At 44.9% G+C, this 14,910-nt stretch overlaps 1 protein-coding gene across 1 annotated transcript in view; it reads left to right on the top strand.

Moving 5' to 3' along the window:
* Positions 1–4,772: 4,772 nt before the first annotated feature.
* The window catches only part of LOC144138012 (sodium/calcium exchanger 3-like), a 74,802-nt gene continuing 64,664 nt past the window's right edge, over positions 4,773–14,910 (top strand). Inside the window, exon 1 of the mRNA XM_077670048.1 lies at positions 4,773–5,210. The gene's annotated coding sequence lies outside the window, so the exon portion shown is untranslated. The remainder of the gene's footprint in view (positions 5,211–14,910) is intronic.

The following is a 14,910-nucleotide window of genomic DNA, read 5'->3' as shown; positions in this document are numbered from 1 at the left end:
TTGGAAAGGTAAGCCACTGCCATGCTTCAGTGTACAGCTGCGAAAAAAATGTCTAGCTTAAAGCTCAGCTGGCCAAAGAGAAGCTGGCGAAGACAAGCTGAGCTTCTAAGCTGCTGAGCTTCTAAGCTTCTGAGCTTCTAAGCTTCTGAGCTGGCTAATTTGAAGCTCAGCTCGCGCAGCTCCGTCTAAGCTTGTCCGGCATGATTGAAGCTTTTGTCTAACCTATTACTTGCAGATCTTCTCCAGAATTATTGCAGACGGCAATGTTATCCGTGATTCTCAAGTGGCTTGGATATTTTTCGTCTCCTTGTATCACCAGCTTATCTCAATCAAGCTTTCCAAGTACTTCCTTGGAGGAAGGCTGTCAACTCTTTGAAGAGATTTTGCGACCATCGACCGATAAGGACAGGAGGAAGAAGTGTCAAAAAGCAACCTTTCAACAATAGACCCGAGGATTGCAGTTCTCTGGCTGCTCACGCGACGCCATACAAGGGCAATGCCATGACGGCCGGATGACTCGTCACACACAGTGATACAAAGTTTTTATACATTTACTGCAGCGATAAAGGCATTGCAGACAAAACTTTTTTTTTACACCAAGTGTGCGGCTGATGGGGAGGGCAAAGGCCGAAAGGTGAAGCGTGATGCATGTACAATAAATTCTCCCAGCCAACAACTTTCCTCGAGCACTTCCTTTTTGAAGAGCCATGGTTTGAAGTGCCATGCCTCGTATTGTGCCCACGCGCTCACGTCTCCCATTGTGCTTGCCACAGCAGATGAAAAACGTGTGGCAACTCTGAGGCAACGCATTACTTTATAGCTGAGCTCAGCTATTGGTCGCATTGCTGCACTGGTGGTTCATCGACAAGTTTCTGGGATACTCCCCGAAGCAAGAAGTTCCAGGGGGCCGTTCCAGCGTATACTCAAGCCTACAGAAAGTATTGTTAAGTTTTCCGCCTCCTAATATCACCGACTTAATGCCAATCAGTTACTTCAAGCATCACCGGTCCACTGAAGGAGACGAAGCGCGATAGGTAAGTCGTCTCTCATAATAGAAAAATTTAGGAAATCGGTCACACGCCACCTCAGGAGCAACTGCAGGATGTTTGGTACCTACACAAGTTGGACGGTCGAATGTATCACCCAGACTTTTATGGGCCATATTTTGGATTATCAACGGCTAGTTGTACTGGATTTCGTAATTTTAAATTTATTACCGGCTTAGGTAGCCTGTTGAGCTGGTTTGCGCTGAGTGTTATTGAAAAAGGCATCTATACTAAGCTAGACAAAAGAGAAAACGACGTTAAACCGCATAGCCTGGCATCAAGCTCTAATCCAGTTTATTTGCAACGTTTATTTATTAAAAACGTTTACTCAAGCAGGTTTTCTGGAAGTTTGCTGTTTTACTTTATTGATTTGTTTTACCTTGTACTTGATACAAAATAATTATAGAATGTGGCCCAAGGCCTTCGTTGCAATGAATGGTTTTATATATGTGACAGATGGGTTTAGTTATACAGACATTGCAATAACGGCCCGAAAGGGACTAGTGGAGACAACGACTTCCTTCTCTGTGCTTCAGCTTTCCTTTTCGTGTTGTATTTCTACGTTGTAGTTTATATATCTGTGCGTCACAATTTGTTATGCTACATTTGACTTGGCTGTACGTGTCGTCATTTCAACTGGTCCTTTATTTTTGGGATAAGGCTTTCACCGTTTTCATAAAATAACCGATTTTGCAATTGTACGACACGTACAACGTTATATCGGCCACCATACCACAAAATACGCGGCGCATATTTTTAAAAATGTTTGCCTCGCATCTCTCTCCGATGTTTTTGGAAATGTTACTCAAAAGGTTTATTTTGCTCGATTAGTATCCCGAACCGCTGAAGGGGCTTACAAGTATTTAAAAACTAATCTTTCAGCAGCCAGATTCATTTAGTATTCGCAGCCTGTCACGGAGGTTCAAGAATGGTTAAGAAGTTCTAGTGTTGTGCCAAAGCTCTGCCATACTCCGGACAATGTTCCAACCATTATATAACCAATGAAACAAATTATTTCTGCTTGGCTGCTTCTTAGCTCACAAGGCAAGTAGTGCCGAATGGACATCGCGTATATTCTATACGGCTCTACTGTAGGCGTGCACTTTGAAGGGTCGGGAGCTAAAATGCCATTGCAATGAAGCATGTGGTTATGATACCTAATACACATTCTCGCTTCAAACACACAGCTGTTCGGGCAAAGCCGAATTTCTAAAGTGGAAACGTTTTGGTTGGCAGACAATCGTGAACTGTATATATCATAACACACTCTTTACCAGCGGCGTTTTAAAAAAAGAATTTCAATTCTTTGGGCCTATAGCGAGGTAAAGCATGGAGAATTTCATCATTCGGTGCAACTTCCGCGACAGTACAAAATAACATTAAAAAACAGCACGCGCCATGCGTGAGACCGCAGCTATTTCCTCTTACGTCAAGAGTAGTAGTATATCCGTGCGCAAAGATCACTTTACACTAACTGTTTCAACTTTCTGCCATTAGGACGTGCTGTTTTGTCGCTCTGATATCCTGCCACCGCTCTGTTCTTCCTTGGTGATGCGATGGCGTTTTGCAGTTTTTTCTCTACTGTTTTGTGACATGCTATTTGGTTGTGGGCGGTTTTACACTTTCTTACTTATAGTTTCATCCATAAACCTTAACGAGCGACCTAAAATCCTCCCGATAGGCCGGCTGGCGGAAGAATTTTAGTTTGAACAATCCCTTTTCTGAAATCTTGGGGAACCCACACTAAATTTAATACGAGTTACGCCCCTTCTCGGAACCGCCTCAATCTAATTAATCACCAATTACTGACCAGAGAGTTCAGCAAATTAAATGTTAATTCGAATGTTCTTTCTTTGATAGAAAATGTTGCAACAGAACTCACTTTGTAACTGCCGATGAACAGGAATCACCACGCTGTTCGGCTACATCTGGGGTACCACATGGATCCGTGCTTGGCCCAATTCTTTTCTTGAATGTTAATGATTTGCATATTGGAGTTAATACAAGCAATGGTATATTCGCGGATGACTGCGTTATTTATAGAACTATCACTTCCGATTCTGACTTTTCAATACTGCAGGCTGACCTCAATAATGCTTCTGCTTGATGTTACGCACGAGAAATGCGTTTGAACACGAACAAATGTAAAACAATTACATTCTCTCGACACTCTGATAACTCATATTTTTTTGCGATTTCTGTATATCCGAAACTTTAAACTCGTACTTGTTACATCTTACCAATGTCTAGGAATTCACATAAGCAACAACTTTTCTTGGCAACTGCATGTAAATGATATTGTTAATAACGCTAATTATAAGCTTGCTTATTTGTAACGTAATTTTTATGTGGTGCCTCCACTTAAACTGCTGTTAAAGTTGAGTACGTGTGTTCCGTCTGGGGCCCTTACTTGGATAATGTCATTGACATGCTATAAATGGTACAAAACTGCAGTGCGCGCTTCATCTTGTCTGGCTTTGCTCGGACATCTAGTGTTTCTGTCATAAAATGCCTCTTGAACCTTCCCAACCTGTAGCCCTAGGCAGAAAAATTGCCCGTTTCTCCACATTCATAAAATTTACTTTTTAAATTCTCACTTCAAAACCGGACTTTTTTCTGCGCTGTCATACGTATCATGCCGTATTCACCATCGTCATAAAATCTACATTCCGCACTGGAACACTAACTTATTTTTCGCCTAATTCATTTGAAAAACAGCTAACGAATAGAATCACCTACCCCCTGCAATAGCTATTATGATCGATGTGTCTTCATTTAAGGACGCCATTGAAAATCCTTGTTGTTCATGATGACCGCATTCATGTTAACAACACTGTTTTGTACAGTACCCGAATTTTGGTTGTCCACACGTGATTTTCTTTGCCGTCGATTGTGCATTTTGTATTCACATATGTTTGTGGCAAACACCATTTTCTGCTGTAACGCTCTCTGGGCGTTGAAGGTGCTGAAATAAATAAACTTGGCCATCGGCTTGATGAACAGCTAACCCAAAATAATGCAACACAACGCCTTCAAAACGGGGCTGCCACTGGACGTGTCCTCATTTGGGTTCGACCGAATAGGATCTTACACAATGGGAAGATCAATTTTATCGGTTTCCAGGACGCCCAGTGCGTGGCTTCTGGTCACGATGCACCCGTTCCGGGAGGTGTTCCTTGCAGACGATCTATCGGTTCGGGTTCGTGACCCGCCGGATTTTAGCGGTTCTTCTGGCGCGGCAAATTCAAAAGCCCAGCGAGTTAGATCGCCGTATCCGATATGACAAATGTAGCTGCTGCTGCAAAAAAAAAAAAAAAAACGGGATCTCAATGAGAAATCGTTGCCCTACTACAACGAATGGAGTTGTGGACAGGCGCCATAAACACGGCAAGCTCTAGGGCGTTTAGTCGAAGAAAGTGAAACCGGTATCAGAATAGACCTGTGTACACCTTCGCGTATGCGTCATCGCGCTTAGCCATTCATTGTCTGAGTCAAGACAACCCTGTCGTACTAGCCAAACACCTACGTGCGGGTGTCTCGGAATCCGGGACGGACTTGGCAGCGCTGCCAAAAAAGACGCTGTAGCAGACGACACACCAGGGAGAAGTAAAAAAACTCTTGCAACTGCAGCGCCGCCAAGTTGGTCGCACCGGATGACCGGATGTTACGTAACAGATGCGAAAGAACAAAACCGAGAAAACACAGAACCGAAACAACTATGGCGGGGGAGGGCGCGCGAGCAGTCAGTCGAGCAGACGACGCAACGCGCAGGCCTGAGCAACCAGTTTTTCCCGTTATTTCGCTGTTGTGTGTTGCTCTTTCCGAGCGCGCCGTCGCACGCACGCACGCGCTACGCTGACGCCGTACTCTGGTCGGCATGCCCCTTTGGGGCCCCATTTTTTTTCTCGTTGTACGCGCGTCCGTTCCGCCGCGCTCTGCGGCATCTCAGTTGGGCGTTGTGCGCTTTGGAGTGCGGAACGCGCGCTAGCAGACGGAGTGCGTTAAAGATGCTTTAACGAAGCCTTGACTAGCTGCGGTGAAAGGTGGTGGTAGGAGACGTCGAGCAGTTGCAGACGACACTGGTAGCAGACGACAGTGGTCCCGGCAGACGCCGCGTGGGCAGCGGACGGATACAAACGCGTTTGCATCGACGCACGGCGTTAGGTAAGTAGTGCACGATTTTGAGAGAAGTTTCTCAAACACTAAAGAGTTTACAGAAGTTATTTTTTCTCCCAGTAATAGAGGTCATTACGTAACACGAGAGAAAAATGCAAAGAAAAATGCTGTTGTTTTCGCACGTCGAGGAGTAGTTTATGGCAACCGCCTTTTCGTGACGTCGGGCTGAAGGCGCGTTTTACCGCTAGCTTCGCCGGAAAATGCCCATTTAGGCGGGTAGAAAACGTGTGTTAGGGAAGCAGGTGTCGCTATTGTTCTCGGCATTTATAGACCGAAAGCTTCATTTTACTGAGAAACGGCTTCGAGGAACCAAAGCTTATTCAGGTGCGCTGTTTGTATACGTTCGCACATTCCTTTTCACAGCAAGCCTTCGGTGTTATGGAGTGCAAATAAGGGACTATAGTTGCGTACGTTATTTCAAATAAGTTCTCGTTCTGCCAAACACGAGCCGGCAAGCTACGGGACCTGACTGTTACGTCTGCATTCATGTCCGCTTGACGCGTAAGTTCGACTATCCTAAATCTTTTACTTCACAGCTTACAGTCAAGTAACCACCCTCCCAATCCTTTTTTTCTTGTGTGTGTGTGGGGGGGGGGGGGGGGGGGGAGCGGGGGGATGTTCGGTGGATGAAACATGTTTGCGGACGACTGCGACAAAGATATGACTCTGTCGCACTCTGTTTAGATAGTGGTCCCGTTTTAGGCGACGTGCAGGCGTATCTCTTTCTCTTCTTTTCTTTTTCTTTCGCCGATGAGAAGAGATTGGATATCACCATAAAGTGTCAGATAGTGACTTGCGCTTAGAGGTGAATGAAAGTTTACGGGTCCGCACTTTGGCGTGTTCTTATCTGTTGTTTTCGAAAGTTAGCTCGGGAATGTTCTGTGCCCGCACCACGCCCACTTGTTGAATGAGAGCGGTATGCCCGTCTCCATTGACGAAGGCTTCATTCGCTTTAGTGATTTGTGCGACGGTTGTTTCATTGCGCTCAGTATAGAAGCACGACCAAGGCTGGTCTGCGTACACGCTTCAACATACCGTATCAATTGTACTGTTCACATTCTGCTTCATTACGTCGACTGGCCGTTTTCTTGCAAGATAATAAAAATGGTCTGTTCATTAGAGCGCCACACCCTGTTGCCAGGTCATGTAACTTCATCCGGGAAAATGCGTAATTAGTGAAAAAAAGGGCTAAATATTGATTATGTTGGCATGTGGCACGAGGTTTGGTATTACAACTGTGTTTTTTTATCTTTCTCGCCGTTGAAGATTATTGTACGTGGATGCGCTAGAAAATTACTCTCCGCCGAAATATTCAGGGACGTACATATTGCTACGTGGAGTTGATTGTATGCCCAAATATCAGTCATACACTTCAGGCTTATAAATAAGCTGGCTGCTGAATTCAGTTGATTTATGTTGCCTTCGTAATTTGCGCTTCTGACACTTGTTTCTTTTCTTTGTTTTTTTCCTTGTCTTTATTCCTTTGTGTGTTATGAAATGTTGTACCCACCCCACCTGTAATGCCCTACGGGCCCTGAGTGTATTCTAATAAATAAATAAATAAATAAATAAACAAATAAATAAATAAATAAATAAATAAACGGAAAGTTCTGTTAAATAGTTCTCCATTGCATGCCCATTTTGTGAAACCTTCAATAGGCTGGTCGAAGCCTTCTGTCGCAGGCTATACATAAGTGCTATAATGCATTAAACGTACACAATGCGGGGTGTCTGGTTCGTTTTAAAAACACACACACTCGCCCGCACACGCACACGCACACACACACACACACACACACACACACACACACACACACACAACACACATATATATATATATATATATATATATATATATATATATATATATATATATATATATATATATATATATATATATATATATATATGCATAAAAATGCATGTACAGTGAAAATTCGTTTAACCATACCTGACGGGGACGCGAAGGAAGTGCATACTAACCGGAACTACCTTTTATCCGAATGCATTAGGTTAAAAAAAAACCGAGTCAGGCATTCGGTCAACTACGTATAAAAACAAACTACCGCTTAGGCTGTAATGGTTTACCGAGATTCCACTGTATATCAATATACCCTCGGAACCTTTAAGCATAGGTGCCGCAAGGCAGTGGCGTGTGCAGGATTTCAACCCGGACGAAAAAAAAAAGTGGGGGGGGGGAGGGGGGGGTAAAAAAATGGGAAAGGGGAAATATGCCATTAGGAAAAAGGTAAGAAGATACACAAGTAAAGAAATCAACCGGAAGGTCATGTAGAGTATTACCATGGACACAGCGTCCCGAATCTTTTAGATTTAATTGTTGTTTGATTCCTCACTTTTGCTATTTCTCTTACAGGAGTATTATAAAATGGCTGATAGTGATGGTGAAAGCAGATATCGAAGCCTCCTAAGCTTGAATCTTATCATGCAGTAGAAAAATATATACATGTAATATATTTTAATGGCACCTCGATTTGAGCAGATTTCTTCGTCCCATCTGACCCCCCGCCGCCCGTCTCTTTCCCCTCTCTGGCCCTACGCCAGTGCCGTAAGCAGAATTGGAATTGTGTGCGTTGCGCCTTTATTGCTTTCACTATGCCCGAATGGGATTGTCAATGGAACTCACTTGAAGCAAAGGAGTCATGCAGAACACACCAAGAACGCAAAAAGGCTTACCATTCCTGCCTAAATAAAGTTGAGAGAATCACGAAAGATAACAGTGCGTCCAGTCTATCGTAAACCTTCAAAGATCCAAATCGCAAACGAAGAGTGAATCCACGCGAGAAATTTTCCAGCACCAAGAAAACGCATCTGCGAATGATCCAAATTTACACTGATACCTGGCTAATGAGATAAAAGCATACTCTTGTACCCTTTCATCTTCACGACCGATGTGCGTATTGTCTTATCTGGAACCGTTCCTTTCCCGCGATTTCCTTGTAGCCGTTTTGAAACAACGGAAGCCCGGTGTCTTGCACGCGCCGTGTGTTCAGAGATCTTATCAGAGCTTTTCGGTCGACCAGCCAGTGTAGGGAGAAATGCATTAGTGTTTTAACAGAACGCGACTGGTTCCACTAATAAAGCTTTCGCTTTAAAAAACTAAGCGCTGAGTTTGCGTCCTGCCACGCGGTTTCGCTTCAAGCCAACGTTCTCTGAAGAAACGAGGGTCATTGCCCTGTCCCAAACAACCTAATTCCTTATGTCAGCCCCCTCCGGAACTCTTCCGACATGCGTAGGAGAAAGACGCGCTCGAGTCGCCATCGATTCTTTCCCGCGCATGCCCCCTTGGCTTCAGCCACATTTTTTTTTCTTGTCCTCGCATTTCGAGAACCGCGGGGGTCGGGGAAGTATTTTGGAGACCGTTGTGTCATAGAGGAGCGGTGACACGAATGGGCAAGCTAGGGTGACGTAAAAAGCGGACGCGGGGGTCGAGATTTCAAAGCATGGATGGTTTTTTGACGGTCGCCCCTTTCTCTGCTGCCCGCCCTGCGGCGGAAGTGAGTTTTGATCATGAACTGCTGTATATGCAAGGATCGAATAAGCGTGTCCTTGCGTAGTAAAGTCTTTTAAAGCGGAATATTTCTTGGTGGGAGCGATGGCGTCCTGCCAAAAAAGTAAAGCATTTCCCCGTAGACCGATTGGTCGACCGAAAATCTCTGATAAGATCTTTGGACACGCGGCACTAGCGTAAAACAGGGCTTTAGTTGAGTCAAAACGGTTACTTGAAAATTACGGACAAATAAGGGTTCTAGATAAGAACCGCTAGATAAGAACCGCTAGATAAGAACTATCATGTTGGAATTGAAAATAAAGCGGAATTAAATGAAATGACAATGCATGCATCGACCACGAAGAAGCAGTACAATAGTATATTACCTCTATCTCATGAACCATGTATCGGTATACATTAAGATCGTTCGTAGATATGTTTAATTATTGCGCGAGAAATCGTCTCATGGGTTCTTTCTGCGTTTGCGGTTTGGAGCTTTGAAGGTTTGACGATCGAATGGACGCACTGTAGGCGAAGGTTGAGCGCACTTTTACAGAAGGTTTTGACGCACTTTTCACGCAGCTTTGATGTGAGGAAGCATTCGCGCTTCTCATAAATTTCTTTATGAAGGAATGGTAATTTTTTATTTTGCTATCTTCGTTGAACTTTTGATTCGAATTATGTCAACCACAAACATTGGCGTGGTCCGGGAACTTTTGAGAAAGGGAGTACGTATAACGTACAGTCATCAAACGTGTAAACGCCAACCAACCTATGCGCAGGGAGGCGAGAGGCAGCTTACGATAGGCACCGGGTTAGTAAGGTGGGGGTCATGTACTAGAACCGCCAAGCTCCAAAGATAAAGCGAGGACTACCGCAAGCTGTCACTTTAGATACGCTGCTTTGGTTTCCCAGTTTTGAAGACTGCACGTCAATACGTACGGCCTTCGTCAAAAGTTCCCATGCCAGGCCAGATGTTTCTGTTTTACGTAGAATACGGAGCAAAAGCTTAACAAATGCACTGAAATTATTTTATGACAGTGTCAAAGGGAAGAAGCTTTCTCGCCAGCTTTACGGCATAACACATTTCGGTATCACGCGTGAGGTAAGCCTTTACTTCGAAATTCTTTGTGGCTCAATAACTTTAGGCTTGACCTGAAACTTAAAAAAAACTATGTTCCAACGTATCGTCTTTAGAAAAGGAAGAAGAGGGAGGGTATGCTCAAAATTGTGTTTTGGTTACACTCGCGTGAATGCAGTACTTGTTCTTTTAATATCGGACTTACAATGCCAGCTCAATTGATGACCCCATGGTCTTAGCCGGACGCGCGCGGCAACACGCGATCCTGAGCTCTAATCAAGCGCATCTCCGGTGCTCGCCCTGTTGTTCGTGCACTTCTGTAAATGTCAGTGCCGGGAGCAGTTCGGCGCCATGGGGGCGCTTATATAAGGTCTGGTCGCGGTGGCGTGCGTCCGCAATCAAGCGTGCTGTGCGCCTTTTTATGGCAGCTTTGTTGGCGTGTCGGGCCTCCGAATCACGACTGCATGGGGCAGCCCAATCACGCAATGGAGAGGCGCAATATGTGTAACGACGACTGTCAAATGCACGCATGCACGTTCTCGGGTCTCTAAATCAGACTTAGTTATGTGTGTTGTACTTAAATTAACAGGTGTGCGCTGTACTGTGAACATTTTCTATTGTTCGTACGTATAGGATAGGTTGATGTCTTACATTTCGGGGTTGTAAAAATATACATGCATGCGCGCGTGCCTACATAAAGACACACACACGCACATACGCACACACACACACACACACACACACACACACACACACACACACACACACACACACACACACACACACACACACACACACACACACACACACACACACACACACACACACACACACACACACACACACACACACACACACACACACACACACACACACACACACACACACACACACACACACACACACACACACACACACACACACACACACACACACACACACACACACACACACACACACACACACACACACACACACACACACACACACACACACACACACACACACACACACACACACATATATATATATATAAGGTTAGTAGAGACAGAGACCAACGAGAAAACGAGAAAGACGTAGAAAATAAAAATAAGTTTACTGACGTTTCAGGGAGAGGACTCCCTTTATTCACTAATTATTCACTCTGAAGAAAGGGAGCCCTCTCCCTGAAACGTCAGTAAACTTATTTCTAATTTCTACGTCTTTCTCGTTTGTCTCTGTCTCTACTAACCTTATTTTTTTCGCGCTCTGTGTGAGTTTTTATCTTTTCAGACTATATATATATATATATATATATATATATATATATATATATATATATATATATATATATATATATATATATATATATATATATATATATATATATATATATATATATATATATATATATATGACATATTGTTGTGTAAGAAGGTGGAAATATTGTACATAGAATTTCATGCACTGAACAGTTTCCGATGCTTATTTATTAAGGCATGGTTTCTAAGCAGTGTAACCTTACCATCCCGCTACTCCATAGTGCGGAGTAGCGAATTCTTGTTTTCACTGCATGGCGGTAACGTCTGCAATAAATCAATATGTCGTGCGAAGGATAATCAATAAATCAATCTTTCTCTTTCCCTCTCCTGCGTGCCTCGACAAGCATACTTTCAAGCCCCCTGAGCAAATTCGTGAGCTGCCTAAACTTAGAAACAGAAAACACACGCAGAAGAACAAAAACAAAAAGCGTACGGATTGCCACTTAACGTGAGGACCAGTAGTATGCCGGTGATACTATTTCCCTAGATTGATTTTTTTCAGAAATTGGTTCATTATAGCTGGACACCCTGCGCGCGCATATGCGATGTAAGGTGACAAATTTTGCATACTTGAAACTTGCCTGCTTTTGGTTGTGTAGACGTTCCATGACGGAAGCTTGGGGCACAGAGAGGTTAATACAGCTTGGCGGCGTTACCAATGTGCACGGGGTCTTGTTAACACAAGTCGAATATTTAGAGTCAAATCAAGGGCTAAATTTGGTAGGTTAAAAAAATGGACTCAAGCAGCGCAAGACAGGAGTGGTTAGACATCAGTGGAAGAGGCCTTCATCCTGCAGTAAACTTGTAGATGATGGCGATGATGATGATGATGATGATGATGATGATGATGATGATGTAAGAACGTGTTGTAGAAACTGCAGGCGTTCGGAAACATGAGGCGCTTTTGCAAATTTAATGTTGGACCGGGCCCAATGTGAAAACATTGGGTGCCTTTTAGCCGAGCAAACAGGCCAAATTATACCTGTAGGGTATTTCTTAATATGCTCAATAACCAGAAAAGATAAGAAGCAATTCACTTAATAAGCAATCAAGATTCGTGTTTTTCACTGAGTGAGCAACTGTCAGTATTTGAGTACCGCCCTTGCAATGCTCTGACATAGCTAAATTCATTCTTGTTCTATCACCTTATGAAAAGTTCGAGGAAAATTACGGAAATTTTAAACTTCCCCCAGTGTCGTACTTTGTAAAGATTGGGAAGTGGCGATGCTAGGTGGTTTTCATTGTTTTGGTTGGTTTTCAAGTGTCAAGTGTATTTCTCATAATATCGAAGGGAAGTTAGCCACAGGTCTGTAAACGTTCCAGAACACTTACGGCGGACAGGTGGGCTGACAATTACGGCTGATAAATTTATCTTTGTGTCATTTTTCAGCTTCTGCCTAAATTATGTGTAATGTTTTATCTTATCCAAGCTGCTGCGATAGCGCCTATATTGTTACGCTGATGTGCTATTGGTTGAATTCAAAAGCTTAGTCCCATTGAAGCCATGTGTCGGATCAATTCACGACTGAAACACGGTATTCTAAGCTTGGTATACATTCTCGCCGCCTGTTTTTCTCATGCAATAAATAATATTCCACGTTGATATCGAAGTTATTTGAAAACAAAAACGTAGAATACTGCGTTAATTGACGTAACCGATCATTCTGAGACAATAAGGCTTACGATGATGAGGTGCTTACACTCTGTAAATTGACAGCATTCATTTCACTGTCGTAAACGACCGTCAGCCTATAGTGGTGGCATCTACACTAATTATTCACTCCAGAGGCGGTGTGTTGGTCGCATGTATGGCGAAATATTTGTCACAGGCAAGAACGACTATGGCAGCGCTATAAACATCATTAACTTCCCAGCATAACAGAAGTGAACTTCAGCGGCGTCACTGGGTCATAATGACGTATGTTCTTGTACTGAATAGGCACGTTCATTTCAAACAGTCGCCTTTGCTAAAGGGTTGTTTGGTTGCAGGGACGGTAGAATAAGAACTGCGCCGTTCAGATTATGGGTTCGTTTTTTTTCTTCAGCGTCTTTTTTGTGTATGTGGAAACGAACAATGTTCTTCAGCGGTTAAAAGAAAAAAAAGGGACGGCACAAATTAGTTCGACAGCCTAACAAAAAGGCATTTTCGGAAGACAGGGGATAAGGAAGTCATAAAAATGCCAACACAAGTTTGCAAGTATTGTAGCAGGGTAAAGCATGGTTCGCGGATTGGGTCATCCGTATTGCCTGATGCCGAGCACCCTTTACTACCGCTTCGAACTTTACATGAAGATCCATCCATCTGCTGCCGTTTAATCGCCGAACGCAGCCCCGGCCGCGCTGCCCACGGCGGTAAGCCTAGTGGTGGCTGCGGCGAGGCATCATCTCGCGGTCATGACGTCACCCAGCGGGAGTGTGCTCTCGGGCGAGGCGAAAAGCCCAGCGCCTGCCCAGGGGAGCACCGCATACTCTGCGGGAACAGCAGTGCGAATGATTACCACGGTTGAAGGCGAGACTATCTCGGCACAAGAATACGAAGACGACAGCGGATGGCTCCCCAGCCATCGGCGAAAGTTCGGTCGCGCCCTGGCGCAACTCAAGCAGGACGCCAAGCGCCTGGCAGATGTCTCGGTCCGGGAGCCAGGCTCATCCTCACACCAGTCACGTGAACGCATGAGGAAACAACCTCCGCAGCACCGCCCCAAGTACCCTCGCCTACCCAAGGACGACATCAAAGTCGTCATTCGTCCTCGAGAGGGCCTGAATGTCACACAGGTGAGCGACGCTCAGCTGCGCGACAGCATTCTGCAGTCTGCGGGCTTCACATTGGCCCAAGCCTCTGAAGACATCCTACGCTCCAATCCTGAACAAAACATCCTAATCGTGAGTACGCCGGCGCTCGCTCGAGCGGAAAAATATGCAAAGATCTCCGAGTTGAAAATAGGAGAAGCACAGTACGCTGCTGTGGCTTATACCACGTCACCCGAGGATTCAGTGAAAGGAGTCATCCATAACGTACCAAGCTACGACTCGGCAGAAGACATAGCGAGAAGCCTAATCTACTCGAGGAACCCCACAGCGTTGCACGCCAGAAGAATGGGGAAGACGAACTCAGTGATTATAGCATTTGCGGGTACAAAAGTGCCCTACTTTGTCTATTACCGCGGAGCAGAATACCGGTGTTTCCTGCACAAAAAGAAACACGAAGTGTGCGCAGCGTGCGGCAAAGTCGGACATCGCATGGACGTCTGCCCGTACCCAGACAAGTCCTTCTGCGGCGCATGTGGTCTTGCAAATCCCATGGAGGAACACGAGTGTGTGGTGAAGTGTTCCTTGTGTGGGAAAGGACATCCTACAGGGGACAAAAAGTGCAAACAGCGCTACAAGACACCTTACGTGTTGAGGCAGCGCGAATGGCTCCGACAGCAACAAGGCCTCCAGCATCAACGACGCGGCAGTGGAGTCGAAGAAACCAGAGGACAAAAAGAGACAGAGCACTCAGAAGCCTTCCCGCCGTTGGCAACCCCGCACAACATGGAGGGAGCTGGACGACGCTCACGCTCCCAGTCCAGAAGAAGGGGACGACAACAACGCAGTGCCTCACGCTCGGCATCTCAGAAGAACAAGATGGAAGGCAGCCTCGACGCTAAGGTGAGTTGGGCAACGGCGGCCTCTCAGGGTAACACCGCACACAAAGTAACAAGTACGAAGAAAAATGATACCCCACCCCTTGCAGGCGAGGAAATCACTCGCATTCGACAAACCCTCGAATTGGTTCTAAAGGAAAACAGGCAGCTC

Source organism: Haemaphysalis longicornis, unplaced genomic scaffold (genome assembly GCF_048455015.1).
Source record: "Haemaphysalis longicornis isolate Haplotype H1 unplaced genomic scaffold, Haemaphysalis longicornis Haplotype H1 scaffold_5, whole genome shotgun sequence".
Classification (NCBI taxonomy): domain Eukaryota; kingdom Metazoa; phylum Arthropoda; class Arachnida; order Ixodida; family Ixodidae; genus Haemaphysalis; species Haemaphysalis longicornis.
The sequence above is the reverse complement of the archived record's forward strand: the minus strand, read 5'-3'. Positions and strand labels throughout refer to the sequence as shown.